This window comes from Poromitra crassiceps (assembly GCF_964638095.1).
Source record: "Poromitra crassiceps genome assembly, chromosome: 21".
Taxonomy (NCBI): Eukaryota; Metazoa; Chordata; class Actinopteri; order Beryciformes; family Melamphaidae; genus Poromitra; species Poromitra crassiceps.
In genome coordinates, this window is record NC_139638.1 from 5,909,306 (window position 1) to 5,929,931 (window position 20,626).

Consider the following 20,626-nt stretch of genomic DNA (forward strand, 5'->3'; position numbering starts at 1 on the left):
GAGCTCCTTTTTTTTGGGGGGGGGGTTGTAACGATTACCTCATTTTTCCCGAATTTGACATATTTTTTATAGTGTCCCCCATAATAATTTTTTTTGTGTTTTTTGTGATATTTCACATTTAAAAACAAAAGAAGAGTACCTCAATTTGCCATGTATTGTTGTACTTTAAGATATTTTGATGAGAAGTATGTTTTATGGGGTATATTGCATCGGGTGAAATACACCCGACGTTAGTGATGGTGTGACTTTAAATCACGTTAGTGTTCTAGGGTTAAGCCTGTGGAGAATAACGCAGTATGCACGATCTGATCACTCTTCCTTAAATTAAGTTTGCTGTGAAGCGTTTGTACAGAGGCATGTTTTTGGTTTTACTTCTTCATATTATACTTGCAGTTATCTAGGCAATGTTGATGTTTCTATTAATGAACAAATAGGTAACATGTATCATCGTGTTAGCATTATATTCACTAAATCTGGCTTCAAACGACCCAAATTGGGCTTCATACGGCCCAAATCTGGCTTCAAACGACCCAAATTGGGCTTCAAACGACCCCAATTGGGCTACAAAGGGCCCAAATCTGGCTTCAAACGACTCAAATTGGGCTTCAAACGGTCCAAGTTGGGCTTCAAACGGCCCAAATTGGGCTTCAAACGGCCAAAAAAATTCCCCGCGCGTCGGCCCGTATCGGCCTGGCCTGCCTGGTATCTAATGCCCAGCCTGAATTATGATCCCAGTCCGCCCAGGTGTAATAATCCCACAATGATCACGGCTTTAACAAGCATCACAGGCTGTGTAAACAGTGTAAAGTGGGCTCTAAGCGTCAGGGGCAGTTGCCCCCTCAGATTTTTAGGGGGACCAAATTTTAAGGGGGACAAAATGTCCCCATGTCCCCCTTGTTCCGGCGCCAGTGTACATTGGCCAATATCACTATTAGACAGGTCGGGGGTGGGGGGTGGGAAGTGACTTGACTTGGGACTTGACTTGCCTTAACTAAGGACTCGACTCGACTTGACAAAACCTCTGACTTGACATGACTTGCCCAAAACAAAATGACTTGGGACTTGCTTGAGACTTGGACCAAATGACTTGGGACTTATTTGAAACCTGGACCAATGTGACTTGGTCCCATGTCTGCTGAATACTGCCAATCTCATTAAGAACTTTCCAGTTTTGCACCTCCCTCTGTCCTGTTCCCCCGGTGGAGCCATCGAACATCACTGTTCCATTATTTTGTCATGCTTTAATATCTATAAATGCTGATGCAAGCTCTGCCCTGCTACTGTTAGGCCACATCTGCTGCTGCCCCGCACTTTGTCTTTTAAGGTCCTTACCTTTGTGCGATTCATTCGCACGTCAATAATATTTTTAAACGTATATCAGTCAATCGCTGAGCGATATTGTTTTCTAGGACCAGGGTCGATTTTTCAGAAATTAGCTTCCGACGTGTACACATCTGTTGCTGTGATTGACAGGTGGGTCAAAATTCGCATCACAATTTCGTGCTGTATATTCACATCGCTCTTGGTGTCTAACGGCCTTTAGTATGTCCACCCAAAGGTGGACAGAGCAGGGTTGGGCCCTTCTGCAGCTCCTGCTGGTGGCATCTCTCTCTGGGGCTGAGGAGCCAGTGTGTCAGCAGATAGGGGAGCCGGAGATCCCCCAGCTGTCTAAGAATGGGGACATTATTTTGGGAGGAATCTTCTCTTTCCACACCAGCTGGAAAGGCAGACAGGACACCTACATGTACAGACCACTGCCACTGCAGTGCACAAGGTAAATCACACTGTACAGTAGCTGTTTGACATAAGTAAAATAGACGTTCAGATGTGCTGGGAAGATATACAAAATGGATTAAAAAAAAAGTCACATTGAGTTGTGAAATGAGAAATGTTTGCTCATATAATTTCAATTGTAATTTTGTTTGATTCCAAGGACATAACACCAACTATTTATAATGGTTTGGGTCAAGTTTGACTTTCGCAGGGTTCCAGTTTGCTCAGGCTATGCTTTTTGCCATTGAGGAGATTAACAACAGCACAGACTTGCTGCCTGGCATCTTTCTGGGCTACAAGATCTATGATGACTGTGGCTCACGTGCAAGGGGAGTCAGGGTGACACTGGCCTTGGCTAACGGTAATGAGGATATATCCACAGCCTCCGAGGCACCCTGCACCAGACCAGCCCAAGTGCAGGCCATTATAGGACCAGCCTCCTCCTCTCCTTGCATGGCTATATCCACTGTCATTGGACCTTTTCATATCCCATTGGTGGGTAGTTTTTCTTTTAAACAAATGTAGCATGTACTGTAATGGACCTTTTTATTTATTTATTTATTTGGATTCTCATTAGCCGCTACCAAGGTACTGGTAGCAACTACTCTTCCTGGGGTCCAGACAGTTTGCCACAGTTTGATCTATTTTGTTTTATTTTCTCAATAATACAGTATTTAATTACAGTATACTGCCATTTGTCTGACACACAGTAAAGGCAGTTTTAAGATAATTACTGCTAATGAGCTCTATGTTTTCTTGGGAATATCATTCCTTTCTACTCCCTAGATCAGCCACTTTGCCACCTGTGCTTGTCTCAGTGACAAAGTCCGGTACCCTTCCTTCCTCAGAACAATACCCAGTGACTTCTACCAGAGCAGAGCTCTGGCCCAGTTGGTCAAGCACTTTGGCTGGACTTGGGTCGGAGCAATTAGGAGCAATAATGATTATGGCAATAACGGTATGGCCATATTCACAGAGACGGCCCAACAGCTGGGCATCTGTCTAGAATACTCTCTATCAGTATTTAGAACAGATCCACCAGAAAAATTACAAGCAATAATTGACATTATCAAAGCTTCCACTTCCCAGGTGATTGTCACTTTCCTCTCCCGCATGGATATGGAAATACTACTACATGAGATGGCCTCCCACAACCTGACTGGGTACCAGTGGGTAGGCACTGAAAGCTGGATCATTGATTCTCACACTGCAACTATGAATGGACACCACATCCTGGATGGTGCTATAGGGCTGTCCATCACCAGGGCCCATGTCACAGGCATGAGAGAGTTCATCTTGGATGTAAATTAACTGAATTCATCTAGTAATGAATTGTTCACAGAATTCTGGGAGACAATGTTTGATTGTAGGTTTAAGCAGATGAAGGGCTCAGAAGGGAATCAGAGATACTGTACAGGCTCTGAAGATGTGTCTGGGCAGCAAAACATTTTCACTGATATGTCACTCATGCCCATCTTTAACAATGTCTATAAAGGAGTGTATGCTGTGGCTCACGCACTACATAGTATTCTTGGCTGTAAAGACGTATGTGGCAATAAGGTACAGCCAGATCCATTCATGGTGAGTTGAACACTGAAGGCTGAATGATAGTTCATCATTATGTGCTTCACATGAACTTTTTTTTTTGCCTTTTTTACAGTATTCTTTAATAAATTGTTGCATGTCCATCATTCTGCAGAACTAATACGAGGTGGTTTACATTGAATGGGATATGAAGTAAAGTAATATATCTATCCACTTAGATTTTGCAGCACATAAAAAAGGTTCAGTTCAAGACAAAAGAGGGGGAGGACGTTTACTTTGATGAGAATGGAGACCCAGCAGCAAAGTATGAAATCATAAACTGGCAGCCAAACAAAAATGGCAGTGTGGAGTTTGCCACCTTTGGTCTTTACGATGCATCTTTACCTGCAGAAAAACAGCTAAATCTGCACACTGAGTCCTTAATTTGGGCACAGAACTCAGAAAAGGTTAATACCGTATGATCATTTATGGATTGTTAAAGTCGTGCTGAAATGGGATTCCCATGGTCTGTGATTCCTTATCATGACTTATTTTGACGGAAACAGGGTAGAGAAGCGGGGCATAAGTGTAGGAGTTTGATTTCACCATTGGAAAGTGGGTGTGTTTGTGACTGGAGTTGATGAGACTGAATGGGGCGGTGCGAGCATTGTGAGGCGAGTGATCTGTGCCTTGGAGCAGTGCGAGACAGCAACTGTCTGCAAAATAATGTTTTTTTTACCAGACAAATCTGAACGCTACCGGTCACGTTTCAATAACAGTCTATGTACAAACACAATATAATGTATACAGGCCTGTGCACTGCATGTTTGCTGGCTGGTTCACTGCACCAAGCCCCAGAGCAGAGGACCGATGGTTGGCTCTCTCCGGGCCTCCTTCTTCCTGAGGGAGAGTGCTGGCTGCCTGCCTTGAAGCATCCGATGAGTCGAATGCGAGTTAACAAGCCAGTTACATGTCCTTTGCAAAGTATATTAACATTTATGGGCTAGAAAAGTCTGCCGGTGTAGGCAGCCATGTTGCCTGCTCAGACTCTTCTCCTAGCCATGACGATCGATTGGCAGCTGTCATATCATGATAGTATTGGTTGAAATTGGGTTGAAATTTGATAGTACTACCTGATGTCAGCACACTGTAGATATCGTTATGAATGAACACAGCATGGTTGACTTTTGATGTGAAAAAACAAAAAATATTTTTGTCAGGAAAAAAAAGGTTAGGTCGAAACCTAGCATATGGCCGAAGCGGGAACGCATTGGTGAGCCTACTGTAGCAGCAGCAGCATTGTTAAACATTTTGCTAAATATATTGTAGCGACCCGGGGTTTTGACATGTAATGGGGTGATTCGGTGTTTAGCTAGGAACTGATGTGGGGGGTTGTTCCTGGGGGGAACGGGGTGTAAGTGGCACTTCCTGTCTGGGCATGAGGTCAGTCTGAATATGTGGGGAAGGTGAGTGGACGTATGTGAAGCTAGGAGCGTAGCCGAGTTGGCTAAGAGCTGTGAAGCTATGAGTGTGAGCCGTGAATAAAAGCCTGTACCAACTATAAGTCTCCAGTTCCTGGACGAATACCTGAATCGTCACATTGGTGTCAGAAGTTAAGCGGGAAGTATTGCCTCCGCGTCGGCCGAGAGGGGAGAGAGTGAGAAGGAAAGGTGGAGAAAGTTGGAATTGACGGCTTGAGGGCTCGAGCGACCTAGCGGTAGCAGGCTAGCTGCATGTGCTAGCTGCTAGGAGCACCACGTGCGATGGTGTGCGACGGAGAATGGCCGTCGCTGAACTGGAGGAAAGAGGAGCTGACGACGGTGATCAGCTCGGTGCTTGCGGGCATGGAAGCCCGTTTGTTGAAAGAAGTCAGACGGCTGTTGGAAGCTACGCCTGCCTGGGCAGTGGAGCTGATGCGGACGCTGCGGGAAGTCATGCAGCGTGGGGACTTGTTGAGCACAGAGGTAACGCAGCGTGGGGAACGGCCGGAGGAGCCGCAGAGACTGTGTTGGACTTGTGGGGAACCTGGTCACCTAGCGAGGTGGTGTCGCGGCGGTCCCGGGGGACAGACCAGGTACGCGGAGCAACGGTACTGGGGACGGTCGGGTGTCTGCTGGTCGTGCGGAGCATTTGGGCACCTAGCCAGGGAGTGTCGAGAGGCTGTCGGAGACCAGAGGACAGCGCGAGAGGAGAGACGTGCAGGCGGCGGGCAGGTGAGACTCTGTTGGACTTGCCGTTTGCCTGAGCACTTAGCCAGAGACTGCACTGAGACTGTAGAGGACAGGGGAGAGACACAGGCTGGGGAGGAGGTGAGCGGCCGGGGAGAAGAGAACGTTGTTACGGTCAGGAGAGTGTGGGTTGTGTGTCCAGATGGGCGGGTGTTGCTAACGCCGGAGGAGCCGGCCCAGCCTAGCTGCTCTGCACCCGCGACGGAAGAGGGAGACATCATCATCAGCAACGAGACAATCAGGAGAGCGGGGATCGTGTTGAGCAGCCAGAGGGAAGAGAGAGACATCATCTGCAACGCTGTTACAGTCGGGAGAGCGGCGCTCGTGTCTCCAGGTGAGCGAGAGGGGTTAGTGCCGGAGGAGCCGGCCCAGCCTAGCTGCTCCACACCCCCCACGGTTGCTGCGCAGAAAGCCAAGGTGGAGATCGCTGCCGGTGGTGTTCCCCCTGCTGTCCTGAAAACGCCGCCCCCTGGGGGAGGGGGACGGGAGGACGAGCGAGTGCAAGAGGTGGAGGAAGACGAGGAGTACTGTTTAGAGGTTGACCCGACAGACGAGGACAGGCACATCACGGATGTCAAAATGGGTGAGTGGATACGCAAACAGGCGGAGGACGCGGATATCAGTCCGATGCTCGCGTGGGTGGCGGCCGGACGCCGGCCCCCTGTGGAGGAGATTCACCTGTGTTCCGGTGCCACGAAGGGACTGTGGAACATGTTTACGGACCTGCTTCTGGGTGAAGATGTGCTTTTGGAGAGGAAAGGAAGGCACGGGATGAGGGGGTTCCAGACGGTTGTGCCCAGGTGCCTGCGGAAATTGGTGTTGCAGTGGGCGCACAGGGGCCGCAGCGGTAAGGATCATGACGGGCCTGAGAAGATGCTCTGCGATGTTCGTAAACTTTTCTACTGGGGCAAACACAAGGAGGATGTGCGGAGCTACTGCAGTGCGTGCGATGGCTGTGGGACACAGGGGGGGGACCGAAGAGAGTCACCCTGCAGAGGACTGACCCCACTGGGGGTTGAGAGGGACTAGTGTGCTTCAGGTGGGACAGAAGCTTTGAAAGGGGGGATGGAAATGGTGGTGGTCGAAAGGAAGGTAAAAGGGAAAAAGAAATAATGGAAAAGGAATAATGTAAATGTTGGGGTTATTGTTGAATTGGAATGTGTGTAAAAAAAGAAGAGAAATAATGTAAATGGGTCGGGTTGGAGTTGAATTTAAATGTTGGTGAAAAGAGGGAAAATGTGACGGGTTGAATGGGAATGTTGTTGAGGGGAATGTTAATTGAAGTGTGATAATGTGAAGTAAGGAAATGATGGTGGTGGTGGAACGAAGAGTTAAGTGGTGTGTTAAAAAAAGAAGGGACTATTTGAATGGGAATGGAATTTGATGTGGTGACGGAAAAAAAGTGTTGGTGTGTTTTGGTACAGGGGGATGTGTGGTTTGTGGGTGCCAGCGTGGGAGCTGGCTATGTCGGGAGGTGATAATGTAGCAACCCAGGGTTTTGACATGTAATGGGGTGATTCGGTGTTTAGCTAGGAACTGATGTGGGGGGGTTGTTCCTGGGGGGAACGGGGTGTAAGTGGCACTTCCTGTCTGGGCATGAGGTCAGTCTGAATATGTGGGGAAGATGAGTGGACGTATGTGAAGCTAGGAGCGTAGCCGAGTTGGCTAAGAGCTGTGAAGCTATGAGTGTGAGCCGTGAATAAAAGCCTGTACCAACTATAAGTCTCCTGTTCCTGGACGAATACCTGAATCGTCACAATATAATTAGAGATTTTCCTTTTCTCTTTTTTGTGCTGCAGATTTCTACTTCTACTTGAAATACACCTGTAGATTACTGTCAAAAGTGCCACAACTGGCAATTGTCAGACCATACATTCATCTTATTTTGAAAAAAGAAAAAAAAACATTGACAGTAAGTCTTGTCCTGAGACCAGCTACCATTTAGATACTGAGAAGAACATTCTCAATGTTATTATTGTCATAGAGAAACATAATTTGTAGGGTATAGCTTGGTTTAAATGCTTAATTAATTGTTTTTAATGGGCAAAATAATAATTTCTCAGTGGCTTCTGTGTGTGCTGTACTTGTGCAAAATCATTATTTTACTTTGAAAATCATCCACCGGAAAACATATATTCGCTAGCGGTATATAGTTTGACGCTGGTTCAATGGTTGCTGTAAACTAACCTCGCGTCACCAGGCTCTTCTCGGCGAGAAAGAGCCTGGCCTCCGTTCACAATTGATTTTGTCACCCTGCATGGTTCCGGCCTCACCTGACATTGCCAGATGGACGGGTTAGCTTCACATTACTTTTCACTAAACCAGTCCATCTGGCAATGCAGTAATCCAACCCGTTGACGGAGGCGGGCACTTTTTCCAAGCTACTTGGCAGGTGATTGGATGACCCATCTGTCTATCACCGCTGGTGTGTGTTAACTTCAACCAATCAGATCGCCATGCCTCTGACGTCACGTTTGCGACCGGAGGAAGGTGGCTGTGCCTGTAAGAGTGATTGAGTCCTCACCGTCCTCATCGTCGTAAAGTCGCCTTCGAAGCATGACGTTCGATTATAATGAACTAGTTGTGTGGCTTAGCCTTCCCAAATGTTGAGGGTCGTTTTTTAGAATTTAATATATAGAATTGGGAACGTAACATTCAATTTCATTCAGACTTCCTGTCACTTCCGCGGCGGCAGCGATGTTGATGAGTGAAAAGAACTACAAAGAACATGTGCGTCACACAGAAAGCCCGCCTAAGGCTGCCGCTGATTCGTCGAGCCGGCCATGGTTCGGGTTTCTCAGCCAATCATCTTAACTGCCTGTGCATGACAAGATGGATTACGTCGAGAGAATAAATTCTCTTTTGATCTCGCAAGGTTAGCCATCTTGCATGCAAGGTTAGTTCCGGCCCGCCCTAGACAGGAAGTAACAGCGTCAACTTTTACGTTAACTTGACAATTAGACACAACGCATCAGAACGGCAAACAACAAAACAAAAGATGGACGTACCGAACAAAGTTTTTGAAGAAGTTCTTGTAGAAACATTGCGGATTCACAATCTCACATCTTTTAAGCCAATACAGAAGCTTTGCATCAGACAATTAATCGAGGAAAGAGACGTCAAGCTAACGGCAACAAAGACGTTTTTTGGTGCACTTCCTTCTGGTGTTCATTCTGGTTCTGTGGTTTACGCCCCCATGACAAAAAGTGGGGTGAAAGGTGCCCAGACTACTGTAAACATCTCGGCATCGTTCAGCAGCATGTTGAAACGCTGTTTCTCTGCTCTCTGGCCTGCTGTTTTCAGTACACTCCTGCATCGGACAGACGGACACCGCCGTTTACATGTCTCGGTGGCTGTCATGCGCGCATGCACTTACATAGTATTTACTCGTTAGATTAGCTGTCCAGTTAGCTTCTCTGTCTGTTTTCCACTTCACTGGTGGTAGCTCAAACAATGAGGTAGAAAATGGGTGTTTACTTCGACGTGCAAGCCAAACACTGCGGACTGACTGGCTGTTGTCATGTGCGAAGTAACAAGAACAAATTTAAGAGCTTTCTAAACAAAATGCAATACTTTTAAGGCAGCAATCTCTCGCACCCAAGTTTGCTGCCGTTTGCCAGGCATTTGTGATTGGCTTAGAGTACCGCAGCATCCCACCCAAAGGCTGAAAGGCTTCCTTGGATTGGTGTGCAGCAGATGTCACTCAACAGAAGTGGTTCCTAAATTGGTGAATGATCCTTCAGGACAAAGCCAGATGTAGGGTCGACGCTCAGCAGCATGCATTGCTAAATAGGGGCACTGTACAACCAGGGATGTGATCTGAAATAGTTAAAGTCCTTTTTCATTTCAGTTCGACTTTAACTTGCGGGATTATTGTATGGAAATGTCAATTTCATCAGAATTCCAAATGGTGACTTGTAAAGACAACAGCATATCAAAGTGTATCTCATACTGCTTTTTTGTTCATGCAGGTGCCTGTGTCAGTGTGCAGTGAGACATGTCCCCCAGGAACAAGTAAGGTCCTCCAGAAAGGAAAGCCGGTCTGCTGCTATGACTGTATACCATGTGCAGAGGGAGAAATCAGCAACACCACAGGTACTAGAGTATTATTTTAACTAGAAACAGAGCACGCTCTTTCTAGCCCTGTGCCTCGTCCTCATCCTCCTTCCCGGGGATCATGTCTATGTTCCCCGGGTTCTATGTTCCCCGTTTTTCACTAACCCTAAACCTAACCTCCCCCAGACCCTAACCCAAAACCTAACCTCTCCCACCCCCCACGCCTAAACCTAACCTCCCCCAGACCCTAACCCAAAACCTAACCTCTCCCAGGGAACATAGCGGGGAACATAGGACCCTATTTGGGAAAAGCGGGGAACATAGGACCCGGGGAACATAGGACCCGGGGAACATAGGGATGACCCCCCTTCCCGTCCTTCTCCTCACTGCCCATTTCTACCGTTCGGCTCACATACCCGGCTTGGATGCTGAGCAGCCTCACCCTCCTTCTCTCGTTGGTTTGCCGTCGAGGTCTTGCCCACTTCGCTACTCGCCTGGCCTCGCGCTCGCCCAGCCCCGCGGGCTCACATACGGAGCTCGCCTGCTGCTCAGCCTTGCCCGCTACGCGGCCTTACCTGCTCAACTGGCCTGCGCTTTGTGCAAGTGCAGTTGGGCAATTGTGCGCCACGCCGTCACTCCCTCTCCAATTATAGTGTGGTGAGATGGATCAGAGGATAACACCTGTAAATTCAATATCAGCAATCAAATAAATATTCAGATATAATATCAGTATTTATATTTTTATATACACAGTACAAGTACAATTCATAGTAAAAAGTGAGTTCATCATCAGAGCATTTGAATATCCAATTTGGGAGTACTGTGAAGTGCATGATTGGAAGTTGGAAACCCTTATTACTGTTTTGCTTGCATCTGTGTTTACCCTGCCTTCTCGACACAAAATGCCCCCGTGAAAAGGGTCTGTTGGGACAGTGCCACCTAAATTTGCTGTGCCCAAATTTAGATACACACATAGTCATAGCGCCACCTACTGGCAACACAAAAAGCGGTTTGTCTTGAGGACCGTTCCTCCGATTGAGTTCAAACTTGGGGAGTGTGCTGCCAGGAACTTGACGGAGTGCGGTACTCAATTGTCGGACACGTGCATAGTCACAATGCCACCTAGTGACAAAACAAATAGCTGTTTATCTAGAGAACGTTCATCTGATCAACTTCAAACTTGGGGAGTGTGCTGCCGGGAACCCGAAGGAGTGGGGTCGCCAATTACAGTTAGACACATAGTCATACCGCCAACTATTGGCAACACAAAATGCGGTTTATCTCAAGAACCATTCATCCATTGAATCGACTTCAACCTTGGGGAGTGAGCTGCTGGGAACCCGACAGAGTGCGATGCCCAATTTCGGACATGCACAGAGTCATAGCGCTACCTACTGGAACACAAAAAGTGATTAATCTTGAGAACGTTCATCCGATCTACTTCTAACTTGGGGAGTGTGCTGTACAGTGCCAAATTCTGTACAATTAGGGACACATGCATAGTCATAGCACCACCTACTTGCAACACAAAAAACTCTTTATCTCAAGAACCGTTCATCCGATCGACTTCCAACTTGGGGTGGGCTGCTGGGATCCCGACAAAGTTTTGGACACACGCAGTCATAGCACCACCTACTGGCAACACAAAAAGCGATTTCTCTTGAGAACTGTTCATCTGATCGACTTCAAACTTGTGCGCTGACGGGAACCTGGTGGAATACAGTGCCAAATTCTGTGCGATTCTGGAAGCATTTGCAAATTGCGAGAGCCAACCCATCTGTTTTAAGAGACTATTCGAACTCCGCCTCTCTACGACCTTCCTATCCCAGCTACGGTCCCTTTACCCCAGCCCCGCCCCGTTCCCTTCCACCACCAGTGGGCAAGCTCTGAGGTTTTCCCACAATCAGAATCAGAATCAGAATCAGAAAGACTTTATGATACTCAATGATGCGGAAGTTACCCTGAAAGCTGTAATTCCGCGAATGGCCACTTGAGGCAGGACACAGAAGTCCCATCATTCCCGTTCACCCCCATGTTAAAATTACCCACTTTGTAACAGTGATTAAGCATTTTTACAGCCTGGACCGAAACACGGTTTTGGTCTATATAGATCATTTCCCCTTTTCATAACAACTGTACATTTCTTATGAGTCGCCCGTTTGGAGTAAGATAGATATAAAAGGGGGTGATTGACAGGTCACCTGTCCAGTGATTGCGCAGCTTGCTGATCATGGACCAATATTAGGCGGAGCTGCGGCTCTGGGATACCCCATCTCACGTGAGCTGCCGCGCAAGGACCCCAAGATGGCAACAGACAACACTTTCCTGCAAAACGTAAATCCCAAAAATAGTGGATGGGTTTGTCCATATTATTAGGTCAGTGCCCACCACCCACATCCCCATAGCCACTCCCCCTATGCACCCGTCAAACCCCGACTCAACTACCTACATCCCTCCTCGCTATGCCCCCTATTCCCTAGCCCCGCCCCGGCGCCCCCTTCACTAAATGTCTATGATTGACTGAGTGAGTGTCTTGACGTTGGCATCTTCTGACCCTGGCTTGGCCTGCTGCCACTGCTGTGGGAAAATAAGGGAGCGACTAGGAAATCTAACATCTGTTTTGATTTTAACTTGTAGATTCCATCACCTGTGTGCGATGCCATCCTGAATTCTGGTCAAATGAGAGAAGAGATGACTGTGAAAAGAAGGACACAGAGTTTCTATCATATGAAGAGGTTATGGGGGCACTGCTCGCGACGGCGTCCCTGTTAGGAACTTGCATGACTGCTATCGTGGCTTTTATTTTCTTCAGATACAGGAACAGCCCCATAGTGAAGGCCAACAACTCTGAGCTGAGCTTCCTGCTGCTCTTCTCCCTGTCTCTGTGTTTCCTGTGTTCTCTGACCTTCATCGGCCCGCCCTCTGAGTGGTCCTGCATGCTGCGACACACAGCATTTGGGATCACCTTTGTCCTCTGCATGTCTTGTGTGCTGGGGAAAACTATGGTGGTGTTACTGGCCTTCAGGGCTACACTTCCAGGCAGTAATATCATGAAGTGGTTCGGCCCTGCTCAGCAGAGACTCAGTGTTCTGGCTTTCACTCTCATACAGGTCCTGATTTGCATACTTTGGCTAACTATCTCTCCTCCTTTTCCTTTCAAGAATTTTAAACACTTTAAAGACAAAATCATCCTAGAATGTGCATTAGGCTCAGCTGTAGGCTTCTGGGCTGTGTTGGGGTATATAGGAGTCCTGGCTATGTTATGTTTCTTTCTAGCTTTTTTGGCTCGGAAACTGCCTGATAATTTCAATGAAGCAAAATTTATCACCTTCAGCATGCTGATATTCTGTGCAGTTTGGATCACCTTTATCCCTGCCTATGTCAGCTCTCCAGGAAAGTTCAGTGTTGCTGTGGAGATATTTGCAATTCTGGCCTCCAGTTTTGCACTGCTAATCTGTATTTTTATTCCAAAATGTTACATAATCTTAATGAAGCCAGAAAAGAATACAAAAAAGAACATGATGAGTAAAATGCCATAAAAATCATCATGACAAGTGAATATAATAGGCATCGTAGAATGACAATAACCTGTTTCAATAAAAACACATTTCATTCATAATTGCAATAGGGTACTATTATAAATAATGGTAGTTACTGTCATTGACATGAATTCCAATCATTAAAGAGATAGTCAGCACTTTCCCCACGTAATCAATGTATATGGGAATTTAGTAGTGTTGTTGACTAATCCAGGTCAAAATCCTGACATTTAGTGCAAATTTGAGGAATTTAGGGGTCTGGGTTTGATTCTGTCTGCGTAAACAAAGGGGAAATTGAATGTAGCAGTTAAAATTTAGAATTTCTCACTTTGCTAAACGGGTGGGGTATGTGACGGTGGTGGTTTGTGTCACCCCAAACCTTCACCCCCCACCCACCTCGCCCACCAACGCCCCTCTGTACAGGTTGTTGTTGAGGTTCATTTCTCAGACTGGCAAACTAGCTCTTGCAAACCCAATGCCTTTTTTTCTTCTTCTTAATTTTATTGAAGAACAATGATCTGACACTTGAATCGGAATGTCAGCCATTGAGCCATTACTATAGTTTGTCCATTCGCAAATTCATTCTGAAATTGAAGTTTCTTTGGGACAATAAATTATTGTATTTATTGTATTGTACTATTTTATATGACAAAAACAACTCTGGTGTCTATAGTCTCCTGAGGTTTTGAGAGTTTAAACCCCCTTGTTTTTGAAGATTCATAAGAGCCATGCTCTGAGCTATAGAGCTGTTTAGCCTGGGCTGCACAGCAGAGCAGAGCTAGGACCAAGAGGAGCAGCATCAGCAATGGCATCCCAGCAAGCACGGATCTCAATGAGAGCCCGATAGGGTCCAGATCAAGTCATATCATGACTAGTCAGATTTGGCCCAGAAGATAATCCTATTTCAGCAAACATAAATCATAGAGATAAATATTGTGCCAATGAAATCTCCACGAGATTAACTAAATGGTTGTAATCGAGGTCAAATCACATATTTTTCTGTCTGGTCCATTCTTATGCATGTGCCTTTGTTTTAGTTGAATATATGACATTTGATTGACAATTTATTAGTGAAATTGTTGTGAACATATAAAAACACGTTTATGCCATAACGTTACAATTACATATATTCGTGTCTCGTCATTTAGCCTGTGTTGTGATGTGCAGGGGGTGGCAGGTAAAGTTAACGTAGGCTCGAGATGAACGTCGGGTTGAGCCTGTGCACGCTACACTTGTAAATGAGGGTAAACCTCAATGATCCTTTGAGATTCTAAATAAAGGTTAGAATGAATAACACATACATTTATGTCTCATTTTTTCTTAGATGGCCTTTTGGCCACTTCACAGCCAGCACTATTTATCTGTGTGTGCACTGAAGCTACAGCTACTTCAATTAGCTGTCAGGTTATTTGCAGGCTCTTTGCTGTTTTACTGTAGCTGACTTAGCTTTCCTATTGGCCTTGGCTTATACAGTACTCAAGGCCGTCAGCTTTTTGTTAGTTGTACCCTCCTAACGTTACGCCTGTATTCTCTTGCTGGCCTACTTTGCTACTATGTTTATTGATTTATTGAGTCCTGTTAATTCTTGTTTAATGTTAATTAAGGAAGCCCTGTAGGGGTCTGTCACCCTTTTTGTTGTTCCCCCCTTTTCTCCTGCTTTTTTTTGTAGGTTAAGGAGGAGTAGTATTGTCTTCTTGTTTACTAGAAATCCCGCGCACTACATGTGCTAGATTCCTAGGCTTGGCCGCAAAGCCAAATTAACACCCCCAGGGGCCCCTGTTCACTGAAGCACCCAGGGTCCCCCCCTCCCCGAATTTTACCAGCTTTACCAGCTCAGTGGCCTTGTGGTTTGAGTGTCCGCCCTGAGACTGGGAGGTTGTGAGTTCGATCCCCGGCCGAGTCATACCAAAGACTATAAAAATGGGACCCATTGCCTCCCTGCTTGGCACTCAGCATCAAAAGGGTTGGAATTGGGGGGTTAGATCACCATATGATTCCCGAGCGCGGCACTGTTGCTGCTCACCGCTCCACCAGGGGATGGGTCAAATGCGGAGAACAAATTTCACACACTCAGGTGTGTGACAATCGTTGGGACCTTACCTTACCTTTACACTCAGACACAAGAAGGGGGAAAACAAGCTAACAAAAAACTATTTTTTTTGTCAGAGTAAAATGTTGTTCTCTCATGGATTCTAAATATAACTGAATCGCTTAGTTTGACCAAGCAAATAATTTTTTTTATAAGCATTTTACAAAATGTCCAGGGACGCTGGAACAGTTTTAAAGTAGGGGGTGCTGCAAGGTCATTCCCCCGCCTTGACTACTGTAACGTTCTGCTTGCCGGTCTCCCTGCCTCCACTATCCAACCACTTCAACTCATTCAAAATGCTGCAGCCCGTCTGATTTTCAATCAAAACAAATTTTCCCATGTCACCCCCGTCTTCCGTCATCTACATTGGCTTCCCATCCTGGCTCGCATTAAATTCAAGACCCTGGTTTTAGCTGCAGCTAGAATGGCCACATCTTTGCCCATATTTAAAAGAAAACTAAAAACTCATCTATTCACCATCCATTTTCCTATCTCTCCCTCTGCTGTTCATACACTGTAATAATCTGCACCCTTGATCACTTTTATCTATGCATATTTTGGTAACACTTTACAATAAGGGTACATTAATTAAGGGTTAATTAATGCTTAGTTAATGCTTAATAAGCATGAATTAACATGAATTAACAGGGTTAGTAAAGCTTAGTAAGCCTTAATTAACCCTTAATTAACATGAACTAATGTGCATTAAGTAAGGGTTGGTTAATGCTTAATAAGCATTAATTAACACACCGTAATTAACATGACTAGTAGTGCTTAATAAGCATCCATTAACCCTTAATTAACGTTAATTTGAGGTTTGCTGGTTCCGTTTCTTCATGTGGCCCTAATTTATATGCATGTTCTATAAGCATTACTTAACTGTAATTAACCATATATTAATGCTGTTTGCGACCCTTATTGTAAAGTTGCAAACATATATCCCTTAAGTAACACTTAATAAAAGCTTGAGTGTGCCTAATAAGCATTACTTACCTGTAATAAACCATGTATTAATGCTCTTTGTGACCCTTATTGTAAAGTTGAAAACATGTATGCCTTGACTAACACTTCATTAATGCATTAATGTGCTGAATAAACATTACTTATCTGTAATTAACCATTTATTAATGCTCTTTGTGACCCTTATTGTAAAGTTGAAAACATGTATGCCTTAACTAACACTTCATTAATGCATTAAAGTGCTGAATAAACATTACTTATCTGTAATTAACCATTTATTAATGCTCTTTGTGACCCTTATTGTAAAGTTGAAAACATGTCTGCCTTAACTAACACTTCATTAACAGATTAAAGTGCTGAAAAAACATTACTTATCCGTAATTAAGCATTTATTAATGTTCTTTGTGACCCTTATTGTAAAGTTGAAAACATATATGCCTTAACTAACAGTTCATAAACTTATTAAAGTGCTGAAAAACATTACTTATCCGTAATTAACCATTTATTAATGCTCTGTGTGACCCTTATTGTAAAGTTGAAAACATCCCTTGAATAACAACAAGCGTAAGAGTGCTGAATAAGCATTACTTAACTGTAATAAACCATTTATTAACACTTTGAGTGCCACGGCCCTTGGGCAAAAGGTGCTGTACTGTGCCACATAGGCCGCAATGCATTTTAAAACAGTCATATAATTTCTTTAATAATTACTATGTAAACACTGAACACGCACAAATAACGATGAGACTCTCTTCTATCACCTGCAAAAAAAAGTTTATTGATCCCATTTTCCGTTCTTTAGTTATGAGCCGGAGAAGATAGCTTGATTAGACCAAAAACAGCCCTTTTTTTCTACGAGCTGAGATAATGACCCTTTTGTGAAAGGAAGCATTTCAAGCACATCATTGACTCATTGCTAATATTTTCTGATGTAATGCTGCAGCCGCCTGGGTCTGTTGTATGCTGTAGTGTCCTGCGTGCCCCCCCCCCCCCCCCCCCCTCCTCCCCCCCCCCCCCCCCCCCCCCCGTTGTGGGAGGAGTATCTCTCTGCTCTGCTCGGCTCTGCTCTGAGTGCGTTTGCTCTGCGTGTGCTCAGCAGTGAAAAGTCCGCTAGTCCAGCTTTTTTACACCCGCGTGTATGTCACCATGCTTCCAGTTGAGAACTCCACGGCTGATCATGCGAATGGACTGTTGCAGCGGACACGAGGTGCTCAATTGTGACAGCAGATTGGCTGCTGCAGGGGCACAGCTACGTTATGCTTCACTGAAGCAGCTGCATACGGACGGATGCGATGCGATTTCCTCTTCCCAAACGACTTCTTCTGTGTGTTTTACTCTATGGTTTTACTCCACTTTCTCTCATCTGGAGTGCGCTGTCGCCACCTAAGGGTTCTGTAAAATAGGTTAGACACATTCAATAGCTATCATATTGTAAGAGGCGATGTAAGAGGCATAGATCGACACCCCCCCATCAAAAAAACAATTTCGAGTTACTGACGCCATTTGGCGTCGCTGGCAGCCTACGGTAAATTTCTAATGACGCCATATGGCGTCGCTGGCACTCAATGTGTTAATGTTCTTTGTGACACTTGTAAAGCTGAAAACATGTATCACTTAAGGAACATTTCATAAAAGCACAAGAGTGCTGAATAAGCATTACTTAACCGTAAATAACCATCTATTAATGCTCTTTAACAATAACAGCGCCCTGGAAGCCGAATCAACAGCCCTCGGAGCAGAGCTTCCGCAATTCGGTTATGATGCGTTGTGATGTGAAAAGCGTCACAGCTGAACGTTTTGCCAGAGGATGAACTGGGAGCTCTCAGTCTGGAAAACATGTAGCAAAGGTAAACATTGCCCATCTGCTTATATTAACAAGCATTATAATGATACAAAGTGAGTTGATAATCGGTAAATGAATGCTCTTTGATGACTGTAGCATATGTACTGTAATTCTGTTGTGTTCTAGTGTTGTGTTCTAGCGTATGTTCTAGTGTATGTACATTGAGGCATATACTGTCAGGGTGTAAGGTCAGTCTCTCCCAGGGGCGATACACCTGGCGTCACAACCAGGTGTTGAAATGTTTGGCAGCTGCAGTTGAGGAAAAGCGGCTAGAAGTAAATTCTCTAGTTGCTAGCAAAGAGAATAGACAGATCAAATTTGTACGTGAGGGAGAAAAGATTAGACCAATTAAGGTCAGGCACAAGTTAGGGCAGCTAAGTGTAGGTGGAGCCTGGGAAATGAGGGTTGACTTGAATGAACAGCTAGTCATCCCAGCATATATAGTTAGCACCCGGCTACGTCCGGACTTGTTACTGTGGTCTGAGGTAGAGAAGAGAGTTTATTTTATCGAACTCACAGTCCCGTGGGAAGATCGAGTTGAGGAGGCTTATGAGCGCAAGAAAGCTAGGTATGCTGAAATGGCAGCAGAGGCAGAGCAGCGAGGTTGGAGGGCTCGAGTGCGGCCTGTAGAGGTGGGCTGCCGTGGTTTTGTGGCAAAGTCTGTTATTGCCTTACTAACTGAGTTGGGCATTCGGGGACGGAGCCTGAAACTTGCGGTTAGCAACATGTCTCAGGCAGCAGAACGAGCAAGTGAATGGCTGTGGATAAGGAGGAAACATGCTAGCTGGGGAGCTCGCTAAGGTCAGATTGATTGTTTGTTGTTGGTCATGATTAACGGTCCGCATCAACAGGGCTGAATCATTGACGGTGGTGGTGTAGTTAGGGATTGTTTGTTGGTCATGATTAACGGTCCGCATCAACAGGGCTGAATCATTGACAGTGGTGGTGTAGTTAGGGATTGTTTGTTGGTGGTCATGATTAACGGTCCGCATCAACAGGGCTGAATCATTGACAGTGGTGGTGTAGTCAGGAATGTCATACCGAATCGACCTGGATAGCTAGGCTTAGATAGTGAGGTAATATGCAGTTGTGCGGTGGTAGCATGGAGGGGGGTGTTTCCAGGACGCTGGATTACACCGTTAAGCCTTCTTGAGGTGTCGTGGGCCTAACTTAACGAAACGTCGGTGAAGGAAGGTGCCCACTTGAAAACCCCAATGACATGCTTCATACTGCTGTTGGCTAGGGTAGGTAACTGGTGATTTGTGTCTTGTTTATTAGTTTGTTAGCCTGTTAGCTTGTTTTATTCTGGATTGGGCTTCTAAATGTGTTTTTCCTCGGATTTTGGCACAAGGGATAGTAACATCTTGTCCTGTGTATTAATTAATACTGAATAATAATAATAATAATAGAATATTAATATAAATGAGCATGGACAAGTACCAGATTTTCAGAATGACCAGAGCCCTTAAAAATGTATGACAGCAATGAAATTAGACAACACAGAGTTTTGGCTTTTAGCAAGATTATCTTAGTAAGAGTTAGATGAATTTAAAGCCTTTTGTTTGTAAACATGAATTCAGTACTTCAGCTTTTCACAGTTGACAATTTATAATTCCCCAAAAATAATAAAGTGCGCCCGCAAATAAAATATGTTGTCCCTTCAGTCCAAAAAATAAAATAAAAAATTGTTTGGGGCCAAAAGTCGATGGGTGTCTGTACACGTCCGGATGAAGTTCATCCGCTGGACTGTGTGTGTAACGACCGCTCCAGTCGTACAGCAGGGTAGTCCTTGATGCTACTGCAGTGAATGTGTGGATTGCTCTTCTAGATGCTCAGTGGTGGCTCGCCATCCCAGTCGACTGGGAGATCTGTAGTCTCGCTGTATTCCCCTGGATCCTGGGATTCATCCTGGAAGTCCCCGTCTACAAAAATCTGACAAGGTCACACCATTTCTCTCAATTACTATTCTGTAATCAAATCAATTGGTACAGGCTACAATATTTATAAAATTTGTGTAATATCCCAGTAAACCAATAGTAATTCAATCTACAAGCTACATAGGGATGTTCATCAATAATCGATAATTGATAGTTGAGGAATGAATTCGATCACGTGGAATTTTTTATCGATTTTTGTTTTTTGCGGACTAGGTTTGGGTGGAATTTGTTCCTCCTCGCCCCACTCCATTGCACAGCCGACTAACGTGAGGTGGAGCTTCATATAGCCTTTAGTTTAAAACAAAACTGTTTTAAACATGGGGAATTCACAACGGCATGTGGACCTCAGCGAGGCTGTTATAACTATGACATTTCGCACACTTCTCTCCTAATTTTCAACAAAGTGTGAGTAGCGGTACACGTGTTTAAGTGAATTCAAGTCATTTTATTTGTTTATAATGTTATGAACTATGAAGTAGCAGCAGTCAGCATGGACTCAGCTAGCCTTTAGCTGCTAACGCCCACCTGAATCAATTCACACACATCTCGGCAAATAATAATATCCACGCGTCGGACTCTGAGAGCAGCTGGATGGAACTCGACCATCAGGACAGATGAGGTTTTTGTCACGAGTTTATACGCCTGGAAGCCGCGGCCGGTGAGCTGCCTGAGTTCTA

At 45.1% G+C, this 20,626-nt stretch overlaps 1 pseudogene across 1 annotated transcript; it reads left to right on the top strand.

Moving 5' to 3' along the window:
- The first annotated feature begins 1,553 nt into the window (after positions 1–1,553).
- On the top strand, positions 1,554–13,120 carry LOC310795837 (extracellular calcium-sensing receptor-like; annotated as a pseudogene). The gene is made up of 6 exons: positions 1,554–1,774; positions 1,971–2,268; positions 2,560–3,354; positions 3,537–3,764; positions 9,497–9,620; positions 12,219–13,120. The product of its transcript is annotated as an extracellular calcium-sensing receptor-like (transcript).
- The last annotated feature ends 7,506 nt before the right edge of the window (positions 13,121–20,626 follow it).